At 39.9% G+C, this 17034-nt stretch overlaps 1 long non-coding RNA gene across 3 annotated transcripts in view; it reads left to right on the plus strand.

Annotated features, from left to right (window-relative positions):
• The window catches only part of LOC106018391 (uncharacterized), a 124217-nt gene that overhangs the window by 18591 nt on the left and 88592 nt on the right, over nucleotides 1-17034 (plus strand). Inside the window, exons 3-4 of one of the 3 annotated variants that reach the window (XR_011811799.1) lie at nucleotides 2228-2355; nucleotides 11102-12925. The exons of 1 other annotated variant lie outside the window; for it this stretch is intronic. This is a non-coding gene — a long non-coding RNA (uncharacterized lncRNA). Of the gene's footprint in view, nucleotides 1-2227; nucleotides 2356-11101; nucleotides 12926-17034 lie in introns of those variants that run through there. One more of the 3 variants, XR_011811798.1, reaches the window with a different exon arrangement.

Raw genomic sequence — 17034 nt, forward strand, 5'->3', positions numbered from 1 at the left:
AGTGCATCTGTGAACCTTGCTACAATATCTTAAGATCTGCAGCAGCTTTGTCACTTCCTTACAAATAGCTGTGAGCGATCTATTATGTAAAAAGGTTCAGTTTAATTTACAGGAAGCCTTACATTTTTCTCCAAGTACTATGTTTAGTTTATCCTTTTTTTTTTTTTTTTTTTTTTAGTGCTTCTTTGTAGCATTTGAAGCATTATTTTTGTAATGCTTCTCTACAGAAGTCTGAATGATTTGTAGGGAGCTATAATACCTTTTATTAGGCTGGCTGACCAGGGGAGGGAGAGGAGACGTGAACAATCCTTGTAGAGGTGAGTTGTTCTGAAAGCCTGCCTTTGGCACTCCTGACCTAACACCAAGGTGATGCTGGCAGTAGGTTAACTCAAGCTGAAACTTCTTCTATGGATGAGCTCTGAGGTGATAACAGAATCGGCAGTGGCTGGAGGAGCGCTCTTTTCACCTGCTGTGGAGCTTGGTGGAAGCCTTTGGGGCTGGCGATGGCTGCTCTTGCTCAGCACCTGGTGCAGGCAGTTCTGGCTGCTCTGCTGCAAAGAGCAACAACCCGGAGAGTTCCTGCTAACCTCAGGGCAGCTTTTGGAGGGATATTATTTCATCCAGAAAGCTCTAGGTCTTTGTGCAGAGGCTTTTGAAAGAAGAGGCAGCATCTTTATTCAAAAGCCTGACATTCATGCCAGCTTAATGCTGTTTTCTAAAACTGCTGTTACTGCTTGAAGTATGTGTGTGTTTTGATTCTGAAACAAATGGCTGACGTTAATGTAAATTGGCTATTTACATTAGCTAAGCTGACTTTTAATCTCTTCCCGGCTCTTTTAACTTGAGAGATAAAGCTGTCCCTGGGTTGAATTGGACGGAAACAACAAAATTGTCTGAAACTTGCATCTGACATTGTTCTGAATGCAAGTTTTATATAGACCCTAACCACTCGATATCTTTAATTGTGTTATGTAAATTTGACCTACCCAAGTTGCAAAGGTTCCCTGAACAAGGAGAGGCTTGTTGGCATATGTCCTTAATCATCTGAAAACAATCAGGGACATTTCCTGAGGTTGCTTTGTTCTTCTCCACTGTAATGTGTATTGTGTGTGGTCACGTTCTCTAAGTGTGTGAAGCCTTGCTCACACTGTGGGAATTTCTTCTTTCTCTATCTCCATTGCTGATGTAACCAGCTACTCAGACATATTTCTCCCTTAAGTGTAAAGCTAGAGACAATGATAATAATGGGACCAATTATTTTTTCCTAGTATAGTGTCCCAGATCTGACTTCTCCAGAGAGAATACAATATTTTTCTCTTTTTATATTATTTTTCCTCCCAAACGTTAGATGATAAATTATCAAGGAGAAGATTGAGAGATGAGTGATCTTTCTCTCAAACTTAGTAGTATCAAAAAATTACATGCTGCTATCCAGAAAATAACTAAAATAACATAGAAAGGAAGGTAGACTTTGAGCTGCTGCAGCACTCCCAGGAGAAAACGAATGTATTGACAGAAATTTCTGTTAATTTTCACGTGTACTTTCATTCAGCAGAGGATTAAGATAGCTATGTGGGGATGCTGATACTGAATAGCAGTTTGCATAGGAAGAGTGAGTTTTCCAGAACTACTCTCTAGAGTTAGTTGAAATTTCTCAGAAAAATGTTTGCTAGTCTTTGAAGAAAATTAACAAGAAAATGTTCTATTCTTTAAAAAGGAGAAAACAAACTTATATTTTTTGTTGTTGGTGGTGTGTGTTTGTTTTTTTTTTTTTTTTTTTAAAGGCTTGTCCAAATAAAAATTCTCCAAATTTGATTTTATTGAGGTAGCAATTTAAAATATTTGTTTTAGGATTTCTTGCTGAAAAGCTAGACAGTTGTCAGAACTGATAAAGTTGAATGTTAGACATTACCCAAGAAATTTTCCTGTACAGCTTCAGTAATACAACATAGCTATACCCTTCCCTAATTAAATATGGTGTCTAGCACTATTATGTAACCCTATCTACTTTTCTTCGTAAAAACAGAGGAAGTAAATTTACCTTTTCAAGAGTGAAAGTCCATAGAAATAAATGGAACTCAGTGATTTAAAACTCAGTGATTGTAACTGGGCTGGGAGAATGGCTTAATGCCACCAGTGAAAATAATGGTCCACTCGCGTACACTTCCAAAATATTCAATGTAATCTCAGTTTCTGATACTGTTTTTTTTGACTCTTACTCCCCTAGGTCCCAAGAGCTGCAGTGGGAGGCACTTCCCAGTCTCTGCTCAAGATGGAGGAATGAAAATCAGTTCTCTTAAGAGTTGAATTCAGTGTTTTCTCAAACATGTTTAGCTTTTTGCTCCGATTGCTATGGTGAGCTCCAGGTTAAAGTAGTAGTAGTCTGGTCTGCTGGGAGAACCCTACACCCTCCTTCTATACGTTTGACCTTTTATGACTAGTTGTCTTCAAACAGGGCCAAAAACAAAGCTCTGATCACATATTGAGAGCAAATCAAATTTGATTGCTGTCTTATGAAGGTAAAGCTCACTGTATGAGAGTAGAATTCAGTTTGTATTTTCTTTAAAATCACTGGAAGAATTTGCTGCAATTCAAGCAATTCTTGGATTGTGAGAGGCTGTTTTCCAGCCTAAACCCATCCAGTTTGGCAAGATTGTATTGCTTTTCCCTGTCTGAAAGTATCTGAACTTCATTATGATTTTTCATTCTCTTCGTCCTGTACAAACTTCACAGTTCCCCAGGGTATAGCTTCCTGTCTAGCCTTCTTGCTGTGCAAATGTCATCCTCCACCTTGGCTTTTCTATTAGGCCCAGGGTTAACTCTTCTAAGGTTGCAGTTTCATGTTGTACATTTTATCAGCTGCTCTACATGAGTGAATTTGCTCTCAGATTAATTTTAGGCTTAGAAAGCCTAATACAGTTCTGTGCACATTCAGAGAACTTGTATCCCTCCTGTGTTTTAAGTCATATTTTTTCTCTAATTTTGTAAGATAAGAAAACATTTTCAAGATTCCTAAAATGTTGATTTAGGTTCAGATATTAAATGGACTAATGTTTAGGTAGCTTCTTAAGTGTGTGATTTCACAGCTTATTTTATATTGTGAGATGAAGTGGGAATTTGAAGCTGCTGGCTGGGATAGTTGTTAAGATACATAATTTTTCAAGGTACGTGGCTTGTGCTGCCTTGTTTGTTTTTTTTTGGATTTTTTTTTTTTTTTTTTCCAGAAAGTTTTGATCAACTGAGTTCTTAGTGTCAGGCTCTTGGGCAACATAATAGCTGCTCTTAGTCTATTCCCAGTGGTTGTAATTTTTTTCTAAGTTGTGACCAGCTGTGAATCATAATATCGCTGCCGCTTATACTTGCATGTAATATTTTTTTACATGCCTGTTTAAAGATAGATGTCAGTGCTCTGAATTTGAATATGTAAGTAATTTGTTTTTATTAGGCCAATCCTTTGACTCATCTTTCTCTTTAGCAAAGCCTTTTTTGGGCACTCTCATTTCTTCGTGCAGTAAATGCTGTCCCAGTTCTTTGCGCACCACCAGCGTTTGTACTTGTACTCAGTGGCCAGATCACTTCTGAGCTCTCTTGCCTAAAGTAACTTTTCAAATAGTAACACAGAAGCAGAAGTCTTTGTATTCCCTCTTGGGGGCTGTCCCAAGGCACCCACTCTCATTGTAGTCTGTTGTTCTTTACAATTCAGCCTTTCATTTGGACTCTTTAGGAGAGGGATTCTTCCTTCATTTGGCAATAATTACATGGCAATACACAATTAAACTTGGACTCATGGAATGTAAATTATCAACAAGAACTTTCAAGTATTTGCATCCTTACTTCCCGTGTACTACACAGTTCAGACCAGGACTCCCCTCTTCTCCTCTTTCTCCTCAAGTTGCTGTTGTCTGCCCTTTGTATCTTCTTTCCATCATCTGTCTCCTCAGCTTCTGTACCTCTTACAGCAAATTCCCTTTCTTCACCTACCAAACACCTTTAGTTTTCTGTTTAACATTACTTTTTAATCTTTGCCATTTTTGAGCTTCTTCCCCTTTTAATGTCCCTGCAGTTAAAAGCTCTCACAGTGTCTTATAACCATGTCCCATGTTTTACTAACTGCATAAATCTTTTCAAATGAATCCTTTACACTGGCCTACAAAATTAAATACCAAGGTAGAACTAAAGTATTCCACTTAGAAATGCACTCTATGTGTCATAGGAGTTGAATGTGAATTGAATACAAATGATTCCATTGTGGCTATGTAGCATCTTTTGGACAATTTTACTCTTACAGGAACCTAAAAGTAATGGTAGAATGAACAATAGACAAAGCATTTTGCTTTCTCATTACATAGAAATAATCATGGGTACTTGTTTGAAGCTTAGATGTTGCTGCTTAATTAAAAATGGTTGAGTAATGATGTGTGGATTAAATCAGGGGATGAAGACATGAGAATCTGGGTTCAATTCTCTGATCCGCCATTTCATTGAGTAACTTGTTCAAGTTGCTGAATCTTCTGGTGTGCCACTTCCCCTTTATAAAAAGGGGACAACAATACTGCTTTTATCTTAGGTTATGAGGCCTCTGGGGTAGAAACTGCCTGTTACTTTGAGCGTGTGTAGTATTAAGCACAATGGGGTCCTCCTCTTGGAGATAATAACAACAACATGTGCAACATTCACATAACACAATTTATCTTTCATCTTCCAGTGCACTGGATTTCCCAGATTGCCATGGTATTTTCTTTTTTAGATGTGAGAGTTTTTTTTTTCCTTGCAAGAATGCAGACATGCTTTTTGTCTTCCAATCTTCTTGCTTTCCAGAGGAGGGAGGTGTGGGGGGTAAGCATTGTTGGTATAGCGAACATTTTTCTGAAAGATATTCTTGAGGAGGCTGTCAAGATGTCATACCAGTTTCCAAACAAACAAACAAAATACATCCCAGTAAGTGAAAGTATGTGTGATATACAGGGAGAAATGCTTCTGAATTTCATGTCCTATGATGCATCACATGTTGAAGAACAAGCCAGAAAGATTATCTTAAGTATTGCTGTATTCCCAGGTAAAGTATTCAGATTATATTTATATATATATTTTTTTCCAATATTAGGATGGGAACGGCCTTAGAAAATAAAAGGCTTTACAATGGGGGAATAAAGTTATTTTAAATTTTGGGAGGTTTGTCAGGAGTTATAGAAAAACTTCAGTTAAGGAAAATGACAATTGTATGAAGGAAATATTCTTGAAGATCTCCCATAGAGGATCAAATAGGAAATGCCAGACCACGCCTAAGCTGCTGCTAGCCAGATGCCTGGTTTCTGGCACTGTCCATTGCAAAATACTTCAGAAGGAGATGTGAGAGCCACCAGAAAAATTGGGGAGTTTTCCTGGTTGAGTGTCCTCTGGGTTTCAAGCCATGACAGGACACTGTGAACTTAATAAGATGAGACATAATAATCACAATACTTTGTTATATATGAGTAGAACTGTTTAACATACATGTGTTTGCATGTCCTGGAAAAACAGAAGTCCTCACTGTGTAGAATAGGAGAATATCATTAAATAATTGAGAGTTTCCTCTATTTAGTATATATTGCACAAATTAGCATATTTAAGTTCTCTTCTCTGATTTTTCTCAGGAATTTATTTAGGCTAAAGTTAGCAGCAGTTCCTAAGCTGTCCTCTAGATTTGTACCCTAACTGCTCACAAACAAGGCTACTGGGCTCCTCTCTTCCAAAGCAGCATGTACAAATGGAGGCTCTTCAAAAAAAGGTGTGCATCCTCTTTGAAAACATAGCTGCCAGCTGTATGATTTCAGCCCGTGATGAACAGTGCATCAATGCTGAGCACAACTGCCCTAAGAGATGTGCCATTATGCGCTATTATTGGAATTGGCTGCTGGAAATACAGGCTATGACAGAGCACCACAGCAAAGCAGCGTGGTGTTTTCATGCAGAAAGGCAGATTCCATCACAGTCCCGGACCACAGTCAGCACGCATTAGACTGCTGCTATTGGGTAGAGTCATTCTAGCCAAGACACAAGGTTTAGCAGATGTTTAGCAAAAGGTTCCATTCTTCTTGCCACAGACACATGTGGAGCTGTCAAGAGTCTAGTAAAGATTTTACAAGTTTTATAAGTCATAGTTTATTGAGCTTGGGAAAGAATTTAATATGGCATCATGATCTTGGAAGCTGTTTTTTTTTTTTTTTTTTTTTTTTTTTTTTTTTTTTTTCTGGCATATGTTTTATTTTGTTTCTAAAGGTAAGCTCTACTTTTGTGATAACCAGCAAAAGACAAGCTAAGTAGATTTTGTAAACATTGCTTCTATTTCTCTTTGGAGTCTATTCCAATTATGTTTCTTAGGTTATACAATATTGTTTTCCTCTGAGGGGTGAACTACAAGCAAGCCTAATCAGCATTTTGAAGCAGCTTAAATCTGGCTTAACTTGCTCAGAAGAAAGTTCTTTACCAAGTCTCATGTCTGTGGAATGGCACAAATAAAGGGAACACAATTTATCAACTAGTGTTAGACATGGAAAGTGATATATTTAGATTAGGAGTTTATGTGAGTGAAGGACTTCTTAGGACACAAAACAGCACTGCATATCACAGACAGCATTTGTAGAGAGGGATCCAGTTTGTGCAGGAAGATGCAGCTTGTGAAATCAGTGCTGTTTCTATCTATTGAGCACAGAGCCTACTAACAAAAATGAAGAATTAAGTGTGATAATTTTATAATAGCTTGTGAGGTTCAGGTTCTAGTATGTCCTACTATATAAAGCCATCTTTAGTGACTCTGAGGTGTCTCACTTCCCATCAAAATTCTGTTGATTTGGTGAACTCCTATGAAGTTTACTTGCCTGCTGGCAAGTGAGCTGGAGCTGCATTTCAGGGATTTGGATGTGAAACAGAAGCAAGGGACCAAAAGGGTATTGTAAGGGATTTATAAAAGTCGTAGTTTAGACACACAAGGATACCAAGCACTTCTACTTTTTACATACCCTTCACAAATACTGTTTGCTTTCTCAGCACTCTTCTAAATAAACAAGAAGTAGTGCAATCACGGTTTTAGAGCTTGAGACACTGAAAAAAAGGGTTTGTTTCCCAACAGGAGAGTGGGTGTAGGGCTTAAAACCCCTGATAACTGCTCCTCTGCTCTAACAGTGACGCTACCATCTTCCTTCCCTCAGAGCTTCTGCAGAATTATAAGTAGGCATAAGGCTTGTATAGCACATGGAAATGTATTTTTCTCACTGGCATAGCTGAGAACAGCAGCTTGTTCAGTACTCAACAGTTGTGACAGGGCTGCAGAGATGGAAAAGGAGGGGTTAAGAGACCTGCTAGTACTGTCTCACTGTGATGTGACTGGCACGCTCGTGTGGAAAAGCATTAGCACTTCTGCTCTCCTTCGCATATGTCAGTTCTCAAGGCACTAACACCACAGAGGAACAATGATGTTGATTGACATAACCCTAACAGAAACTGCTGGCAAAAATAGCTAGCTGTGGTACTCTGTTTGTCAGTGGATGCAAAATCTGAAAAGGTCCAAGTGAAAAATTATAATTTGAAAATCTGAATCTGATCCACTAATTAGCATTTGAGAAACAGGATCCCCAGTAAGTGATTCACACTTACTGGCAATGTGGTGGGTTCTTCCAGCAAAACCCAAGGCAGGACCAGCTCTGGGGTGTGCAGAGATGGAGATGAGCTCTTAGGGAGCATGATGAGCTGTGCCAGAGCAATGCTTCATAAGGCAGGGGGCACAGTGAGGAGAAACACTGGAAGTCAGGTATGGCAGTTCAGTGGCTGAATTGTCCTTGATTTAGGGTCTGCCTTTGTTACATTTCCATTGTTTCCCATGGTATGGTGAATGAAGAGATTCTCAAGAGATCTACTGTCCATCCGGTACATGTGAGTAACTCTCATTAATGTTAATGGGAGTTGTATGTGCTCAAAAAGTGAACAGACTCCCTTGTGATGCCTTGAGAAGGAAGACTGATATCTAAATGATGTGTAATTATTTGTGCAAATAGGATATGTGATGTCTCTGTTAAGTTGTAATTGTTCAGAGAATCATCCTGGTAACATTTCTCTTTAGAAAAAATGACCACACAAAATGTGGCAGACTATTAATTTCTGCTCTGTTTTACATAAACTCTGTATGTTTCTTTCCTGATTTCTAAACAAAAAATAGTGTTCCTTTTGTTTCCCTCCCCTGGCAAAATACCTTTGAAAATAAATGTTTGCTAGAGAAGAGTAAAGGAAAGGGTCTGTGTCCTGAACTGCTGCCCTTCAGGAGGATAATTAAGAAAATCTGGGAGCTCTGCGTAGCTGAACATAAACTTAGAAAGCACAATTGTGTCCTTTTTTTGGGGGGGAGGTATGGGGATGCGAACTTGTGCAACTCTTCCACCCAATGCCTAGTGGAAGGAGCAAGGAGTGCCTTGTTTGTAACACACCATGATACTTGGAAGAGGAGCTAGAGGAGGAGGGTGTCTCTTCTCTGATGTTGTGTTGCTTTGTACAGTGGTGGTCTGTATGTAGCCTATAGCACTGTGGGCTTTATGAGAATGTGAATGATAAGTAATTGTGGTTATCATCTGTGTAAATCAGGAAAAACAATCTTTGGAAACTGTATCTTGTGAAAGGACCAACAGAGAGATGAAGAACCTTCTATGGAGGAGGCAGTTTGTTTTTTTGAGTACATAAAATCTTAGAGTCTGAAGTGAAGGCATGAACTGAAGTTACATGTGCTGGGATTTGGACCAAAGGGCACTCTTAATTTTACAAAGTGCGCCTTCTGGAAGATGTTCTTCAAATGTAGCATCTCACTTGAGTTTTAGTAGTAGCTGGTATTGCCAGTAGCAAGGTTGGTTCCAGTTAAAACTTTATTCTGTCTTCTAAGACTTGTGGAGAGGGGACTGTGGCCCTGGTAGAAATAACATGGCAACAGGCTGGTAATCAGTTAGCTCCTGGTATAATACTCTGAGGAAAATAGTGCTGTTCCTCACAGCTGAACATGCAGCTTAGCTCTGAACTGAGGAAGTTCAGCAACTTGGCAGCTCTCCGAGTGTTTGCCTACCTTATTGGGGCAATACTGAAGACAGTTCCCAGTATTTATCAAATGTTAGGGTTGCATTAAATCAATCACTTAAGTTTGCCTATGCAATTGTCAGTGAGCCCCCTTGTGTGAGCCATGAGCAAGGCTCACATGCCAGATTTCTTTATCTAACAGGATTGGTATATATGGGCTGTGTAAGCACTCATTGCTTCTCTATTCTCACTCCACATGTGGTCTTGTGCCTTGCTACAGCATGCCATGGAGATCCTGGACTGTGGACAGTTACTAAGTTTTTTTCTTTTCAAATGCTTCTGGCTTGTAAACACTCTGCAAGTATAAATCTTCATGCCAACACTGAGCTGAGAGGATAACACAGTGTGTAGAAACAAGGGAGTGGAGATGGTGCTAACCCATGGGGATGTCCAACAGAATGTGTGTGACCACAGAATTGTACTAATTTGTACTCTTGGTATGCTCGGAGCAGATCCCTCACTGGTCTCATTTGCTTCTGTGAGTACTCAGCAGTCCTGCAAATTGCTTACTGTGTTGCAGATAGGTACACATTCTGGTAGCCTTCAAATCCCTTTTTCCATCCAGTCTTCTCCCAGAAGTAAAATTTCTTTGGTCAGAACCCTATGCTGTGAAGCATCTACTGACATTGTACAGTCTGTACTATCATTCTGTTAACACTTCTAGGCTCTTCACGCTATAGGCCTTCCAAGGTGCAGAAAAGCACTCTTACTCTTCATTTCCACCTCCCTGTGTCGCTTCAAAAATAAGGTGCAGCTCTACTGGAGGAAAGGGAACTGCCAAGTCTGAAGCTGCTACAGCAGAAGGAGTCACTCCAAAACTTAAAAGTAATTGTAGTAATAACAATAATACATGCAGTTAACAAAACCTTATGGTAAAGATCAACTCTGTGGTGGGCAAAGTGGCTCCTTGGCTGGAGAGTGGGTTTGCTTTGCAGTCCAAGATGATTCACTTACTTGAACTGGAGACAGCTGTATGTCAAAACAATCTTGTGTGAAAATTGTTATATAGCCAAAAACACATTGTCTGAGTATTGTGAAAAGAGGTGCCTTCTGATTGCTGTAAGATGACTACTGCAAATTTCTAACACTTCATAAAAACTCTCCCACTTTGTTGCTTGCCCTATACTTGTATAGGGATGGATCAGTGAAGAAGTTATTTAGAGTCTCTGCATGGCTAACATCAACTCTGGAAAGCCCTTCAGCATGCAGCCAGGTTAAACAACAATGTTAAAGTATCACAAGCAAATTGATCTTAGTGAGAAAGATCCTAGTGAGAAACCAAGCTTTCTAGGATAGAGTTGGCACCTTTTGGCCATGGCACTTCTGACTCAATGTAAAGCTGATCTTTGCTGACCTTTAGCTCAGTGCGTGCTCTGACTGTGCTCAGGCTGCTATTAGGCATGTGCTACTCAGCTGAAGCACAAGGCAAATGTGACCAGAAGATGTTACATGCTTTGCAAGGAATAAACTTCTTGGTTGCAGTGCAGTTGTATGAAGTCAGGATGCACACAAAGTGGAAGGGCTACTAACCCTCATCCGTAAGGATAAAAGCCAAAATCTCATTAAGGATTGTAGGGTGGAAACTTGCTTGGCAGTGCGGTTTCTGGCGCCTGCACATTCAAGCCTGATTAGTTTCAGAGATGGGATGCTAAGCAAGCCTAATATAGGGGATGGTAAATCCTATATCCTTTGCCAAAACAAGCAAGGCAGATGAAGCTGTCACGCTTTGTCTTTTCTTCCTTCTCTACGAATTGGATAGGTCCTAAGGAGCGCAGCCTTCCTTTCTGCGGAGGCTTCAGCTGGCTGGTGTTAGACTTACAGCTGATGCCCCTTGGCCAATCATGCATTGCTGATCACCATTCAAGGTAGGAGACAAAAGAGAGAGCTTAGCAGTCAAGAGGATACTGATGAGAGGGGAAATTGCTTATTTGAAAGCCTTTTTAAGCACTCTTCTCTTTCTTGACAACAACAGCGTTTATCGCTCTCCTTTTATCCCTCTGTATCGCGTCAGGCGCTGTCCGTTTCGAAGAGCTCCTGAGCAAGCCGGCTCCTCTCTTCGCTGCTCTCCTCTGCCGTGTGTGCCCCAACGAGAGGGACTGGGACATCTGCACGGCCAGTTGCTCCGCTTGGCTGAGGTGTGAGCGGTGGCCAGCACACCTTGCCCCTGGAAATGATGTCAGCTGCGTGCGTTTTACATTTTGATAAGCAGAATCGGGATGAGGGTGAAAGAAAGAAATACTGAAGAAATACACTAGTGTGTTTTGAAATATGTTGACCACCTGTAATATTGTCTTTCTCTTATCACAGAAACCAGCCTGCACACTACAGTTGTACAGCTGCGTGGTTAGCTAGAATATCCCGGGATTTATGGAAACTAGTTCAATTGTTCCCTCCCTTCACTTCTGGCTGCCGATGGGTGAAGTTTACTGCTGGCAGTTAACATTGCTTGCATGCCATTTGTCTGATACCAATGGCAAAGTTTAGACTTCAGGTGATGCAGCTGCTTTCACACTTCTGCTCCCTTCCAGGTGTTGGTCAGTCTTTCACTACTTCCGTATGATTTTTTTTTTTTATTTGTATTTGGTACTCGTAAAGGCCACAACCCCAATTTGAGGATTTATCTGCAGTACTTGTCCCCCAGAGAGTTTGCTGTTGCATGGACAGGTGAGCAGTGAATAGGGCAGGGATGAAATTCCTTTAGTTTTACAGGTGAGGGTCTGAGGCATAGGGAAAGTAACTCTTCAACAAGCTGGCCAAGAATACTGGGGCCAGCCTTTTAGAAATAGGGCAGTGAGGAAGAGTTGCAGCTGAATGTGATCAATAGTGTAATCATCTAGCTTCTTTCTGCAGTGGTGAAGCGCAGTGTTTCAAACTTTCAGATGCTGTCACTTCCATCTGACTGCCTTGTGACCACCCTGTATTGATGTACAGCTGTGCTAACTTGTAGTTGTCTGGACACCCATGTGTTACCTATGATTTTTTGTTCTGCTATCATGGAAATGGATCTCAGAGTTTAAATTGGATTAACTATCAGTTCTTGGATTTGAATGTTTTTGTGTTTACTGTTGACAGTGCCAGTAACTGTTATTCTGAAACACTGTGACTCAGTGGAGTCAGTGCTTCGTTCTGAAATCTTTAACTGAAATGTTTCATTACAATTTCCAAAGCTTACCTGCAATGTTTTGTTTCTGAACAGCACAGTTATTACATGCCACTTCATGTGGTGTGTTACTCTGTAGGAGTGTGAGTTGGGAGACAACCATCCTTGTTCTTCATGTATGATCGGGCCCTAGACCAGACTGTGTCTCCCATGGGGCACCACAGATCAGCGGGTGCGTGGTTGGGGTGCAGGACCAGAGCCTGGATTTGCCAGCCTCTCTTGAATTACAGCTGTGAGACTGATTGGAGAAATGCATCTCAATGTATGGACAATGCCTGAGCAAAGTATTTTACACTTTCCAAGTATCACCTTACCTTATTTTAACATTTTTACAGCAACTACATTTTTCATTGGAAAATGTTCCTAGTACTTCTGCATAGTCCCTACAGAGCTATGAGAGCTTGCCCCTGTTATAGAAGTAGATATCCTTCCCATTTTGAAAGGAGAATATAAAATGTCATAATTGAAATCCTGGTATTGATGTACTAAGTACAAAAATGTCTTAGGTCAATAAGTGTGGATTCAGAACTGTAACACTCTCAAACTGTTTCTTGTTGTGCACAGAAAGGACTCAAAATGACATTTTTATCAGTCAGTGAAAGCTTAGTTTAATTGGCTGCAGTCAAGATTCTGTATTGTTCTGCGTAATCTGAATTAAACATTGGTTTGACTGCAGATGTGGCTTTATCTTCCTTGAAGACATAGGGTGCTCCGTCAGACAGTAACATCAGCTTTGAAGTTAAGTTATTCATAGCTCAAGGATTGATTCTGACATTAACACTGTTTCCCTACACTTCTCCTTGCAAGCACATCCCACCAGCCCATTCCTTCAGTTCCTCCTTTAATATTAATTTTAAATGTCTGCAGTTTCATAGCAAAAAAAAAAAAAAAAGCTCCCCTTCCCTCCGCTTCCACTCTACGAATAAGATTGAAAAAGCAAAATTAGAGGGATTAACAGCAAATGTTACTCGGTATGCAGTAACTTCTTGCTCATGTTTATAAACTACCAGCTATTACATGCCTTAATGTAAAGAAAATTGTTTTGCCATTTGTCTGTGGGCAGGTTCTGTCACTTAACTACAAAGCTGGGACATAAATGCATGCAGTAGATGTACTGAATCCCTAAATATACCGAAACAAATATTTTACTTGGACCTTGCAAACCCATTCTTATTAATGACATATAGGCCTAATAGCTTAGGGTCATTCACTTAAGCAGCCTTCACTTTTAGCTGGCAGGTACAATTGAGTTAAGTGAAATTTCCTTCTCTCTCTCTCCCCCCCTCTCCTTTTCTTTAAGGGACAAGTGGGGGAGGAAGCATGACTTTATTCTGAACTTTCTTCTTGTTTCTTTAAGTAACTTTTTGTGTGAGAAAGACTTGATGTCAGTGCACAAAAAATGACTTAAGATTTGCATTCTTTTGCCACAAGAATAAATGAACAAAGTTTGCAACTGAAAAGGCATTTTTACACCTTTTGTTGTTTAGGAACATAGAAATCCCATTATGTTTCATGCATAGCCCTAAGGAATGTGCAAACAAGTATTAGATCAATGGCATGTCTCTGCAGCTTCTTTTATCATGAGTATTTAAAACTGAATATTCAAGCATTCATTCATATTTCAAACATCTGTCTCAAATAGTGCATTTGTGTTGGAGTATGTTTTATTGCCAATAGATAGGTTAAACTGTAAAACTTTTAAATACTTTATAACTTGCAGATGCTTAGCTATGGTTTGTAACAGTGTTTGCAGGGATTTTTTGATGCAACAAATTGGAAAATTAGCAATAAGCTTTAAAAGGTAGCCAGGGCAAAAAAAAAAAAAGTACCCGTCTAAAAGAAAGTACGTGAAAATGTTGGAGTGTAAGTGTAATTCAGAGAAACCTAGTATAGCTTTATTCAATAGTAGTGGAGTCTATGTCATTTAAGGACATTTTAAAGCTATTTTTCTTCCCCAGGTAATCTACACAAGGATCGTGGTCCCACTTACAGTAATTGCCCTGCACAATTTGACAATAGTGGTATCAGTGCTAGGGCCGGTAGCTGTCCAGGATGGAACAATATAGTTACTATATAGTCTCATCCTGTTACCATACGATACCACATAGTCTCATCCTTCCCATCATCTATTTTCTTGTTGTTTTCAGGAAAGGAATTTTGGAGGCACCTGGTGGCCTGGCAGCATGGGGGGGTGGGGAAGGCAGCGTGTGCTTTTGGGCCTGGGCCCCTGCCATCGCAGGGTCAGGCTTCTATAGAGCTGTGGCTTTTAAAAACAAACTAATATTCAAACAAGCCTAATAAAAAACAAAACAAACAAGAACATGCATCCCTTTAAAAAATAAACAACAAGATGAACTCTCCTTTGCTGAGCACAGTATATCTGGAATTATTATACTGAATATTTTATAGTTCATTTTGCAAAATTACCAATGTCTTAATAACATGATATCTCTCCTTGCAGTAATTTGGGAACTAATATTTTTTTTCCAGTCAGGGCAATAATAATTGTTTTTCAACCTCCTTACATTGTTCACATGTTGTTTGCAGTTAAACTTTAGGAGCTGACTTCCATTTTTGTCACTGCAAGTACTTCAGTATCCAGCTTTCTTTATTTACTGTAGTATGTTGGCATAAACTGTCTTGCTTGTGGATTGTCTAGGTGTGTATTTTCACTTTTAAACCAAAAGATTCTGTGGAGTAGCCCAGCAGAGATCTTAAATTTAACCAGTCCCTAATCTGTTTAAGATTTACTTTAAACAAAAACACTGTTTGCTTAGCCTTTTACTTTTGTTGGCTGAAGTGATCTAAGATGGCATATTGTGCTAAGCTAGTAAAACTGTGTGTATAACCATGGCCACCAGAAGAGGCTGGAAGTGAGCCCTACCAAGATCTCGGTATCGAATGAAATGCCTAGACAAATTAACAGTAGATATTTTTGTTGTTGTTATTTGTATGGAAGTGAAGAAACATTCAGCATTGGGGCTGTCTATGTGATGCTGACATGACCTCTATGCAAGGCATTGCAGTAACTTTTAGGTGATGAGGCTTTTTCTCTCAGGGGCTACTGTTTGATGAGTTTGTATCAATGTATTGCAACTTTGTAGTAATCAAGACTTGCACATTATGACAGACTTTATATGCCTCTTCAGTAGTTGTAATAGAACAAATTGAAAAACACACGAATACCGTAATGTGTGAACTGGCCAAGGAGGATTGAAACCTTTTAGGAATATATTTTTCTAATGGAGGAACCTCTGATTCCATCTTGGTCCCTGTAGTAAAGTGGTCTTGCTGCACTCCCTGTCTCTGAGCTTTGTCCTCTTTCCATGATTCTTACAGTTTTTCCCTGTGCCAGTCCTGTCCCATGCTCTCATATGCTCTTTGCCCAGTACTGTAGCCAAGTATCTGCTGCATCTGTTCCTGTCCACAGTCATCGTGACCATGTCATTGTGTCTCTTCTCTCTCATGAATGCTGTCCCTGAGGCCTGCTCAGGCAATTCTCCTAGCCCCAGCATCAATCCCTCATCTGCAGTTATCAGCTTCCAACTTATCCTGCTCAGTGTTTCTCCCTGATTTGTTCTCTCCCAGATGTGGTTCTCCCTGCCCATATTTTCTGCAGCCTGTTCATGTTGTGCTGGTACCAGAAGCAGCGGGATCCTGGGAGGGGCAACAACCAGAGCCTCAGCTCTTCTGCCTGCTGCTGTGGGGAGCTGGGGAAGAGAAAATTCAGCTCAGCCTGTCGAGCCAGGCTGGAGACTGCTCTCTGCAGATGGTGCTTTAAAAGAGCTCTGATGAATCTCTCTTCCCCAAAGATTTATAACCTGGACAAATGTGATTTTTATTTTTTTTTCCCTTTCTTTCAAATTAACAATAGGCACAGCCCTGACAACAGCTAAGTCCCTGTAGTGTAATTTAAGTGACTGTTTTGCTGGGAATTTGTTTGTGCTTTAAAATGGCAAGCAAGAATTTGTTAAAGTGCTTATGGAGTGATGTCCAATTCTCAAGCCATTTTCTTAGGATTACATATCTCTCGCAGGAGCTATCAAATAGAATGCAAATACTTAGCCCAAGAAAGGTACCTAGAATGAAACTTTCATTCCAAAGTTTGGCAAAGCTGTAAGTAACTGAGAACAGGACCTGTAAAATGTGTCACAGCTAGCTTTCTACTTCATAATAGTTCAGGCAAACAAACTGTTGCAGTGTTTTTGGAAGGATACTAAACCTTCTGCTTCAGATTTTAAGGGATTAGGAAGACACCCATAGTGGGAGGTAGATTATCTCACATCTGTCTAATTCAAGGCTTCTTGTGTCTCTGAAACATCTGGTACAGGCTGTTGCAAGAACAAGAGCAAACTAATTTATGTGTGCACGTGTTTTTCATAGCTTGCTAGCATAAGCTGGTAGCACTGGGTATTCTTTTAGGTGAATCGGAACCAATGGCTTGTTGCAGCCCAGAGCATTCAAAGTATGTTCCTAACTTTAAAAAAATCTCTCCAAGTAGATGACTTTGTTTTTCCCTTTGGCAGCTCTTTGGCATCTGAAGCAAGTTACGTTTTTTTAAGCTGTCCTAAAACAAGAAAAAGTTTGTCACAGCAAGGAGTTGCAAGCAAATTTGAAAGAAACAATTTTGAAGTGGAACAAAAGGGGTTTCATTTAGCTCTTAAACATATTTTAAGCCTCAAAATTATGTTGGAAGGAAACTTTAGTGAACATAAAATATTGTTGTGTAATAAGAGTTCCTGAACTTTGTTGTTGGTGGTGGTGGTGGCAGAAAAGCTAATGTC

Source organism: Anas platyrhynchos, chromosome 10, assembly GCF_047663525.1.
Source record: "Anas platyrhynchos isolate ZD024472 breed Pekin duck chromosome 10, IASCAAS_PekinDuck_T2T, whole genome shotgun sequence".
In the NCBI taxonomy this organism is placed as follows: Eukaryota; Metazoa; Chordata; class Aves; order Anseriformes; family Anatidae; genus Anas; species Anas platyrhynchos.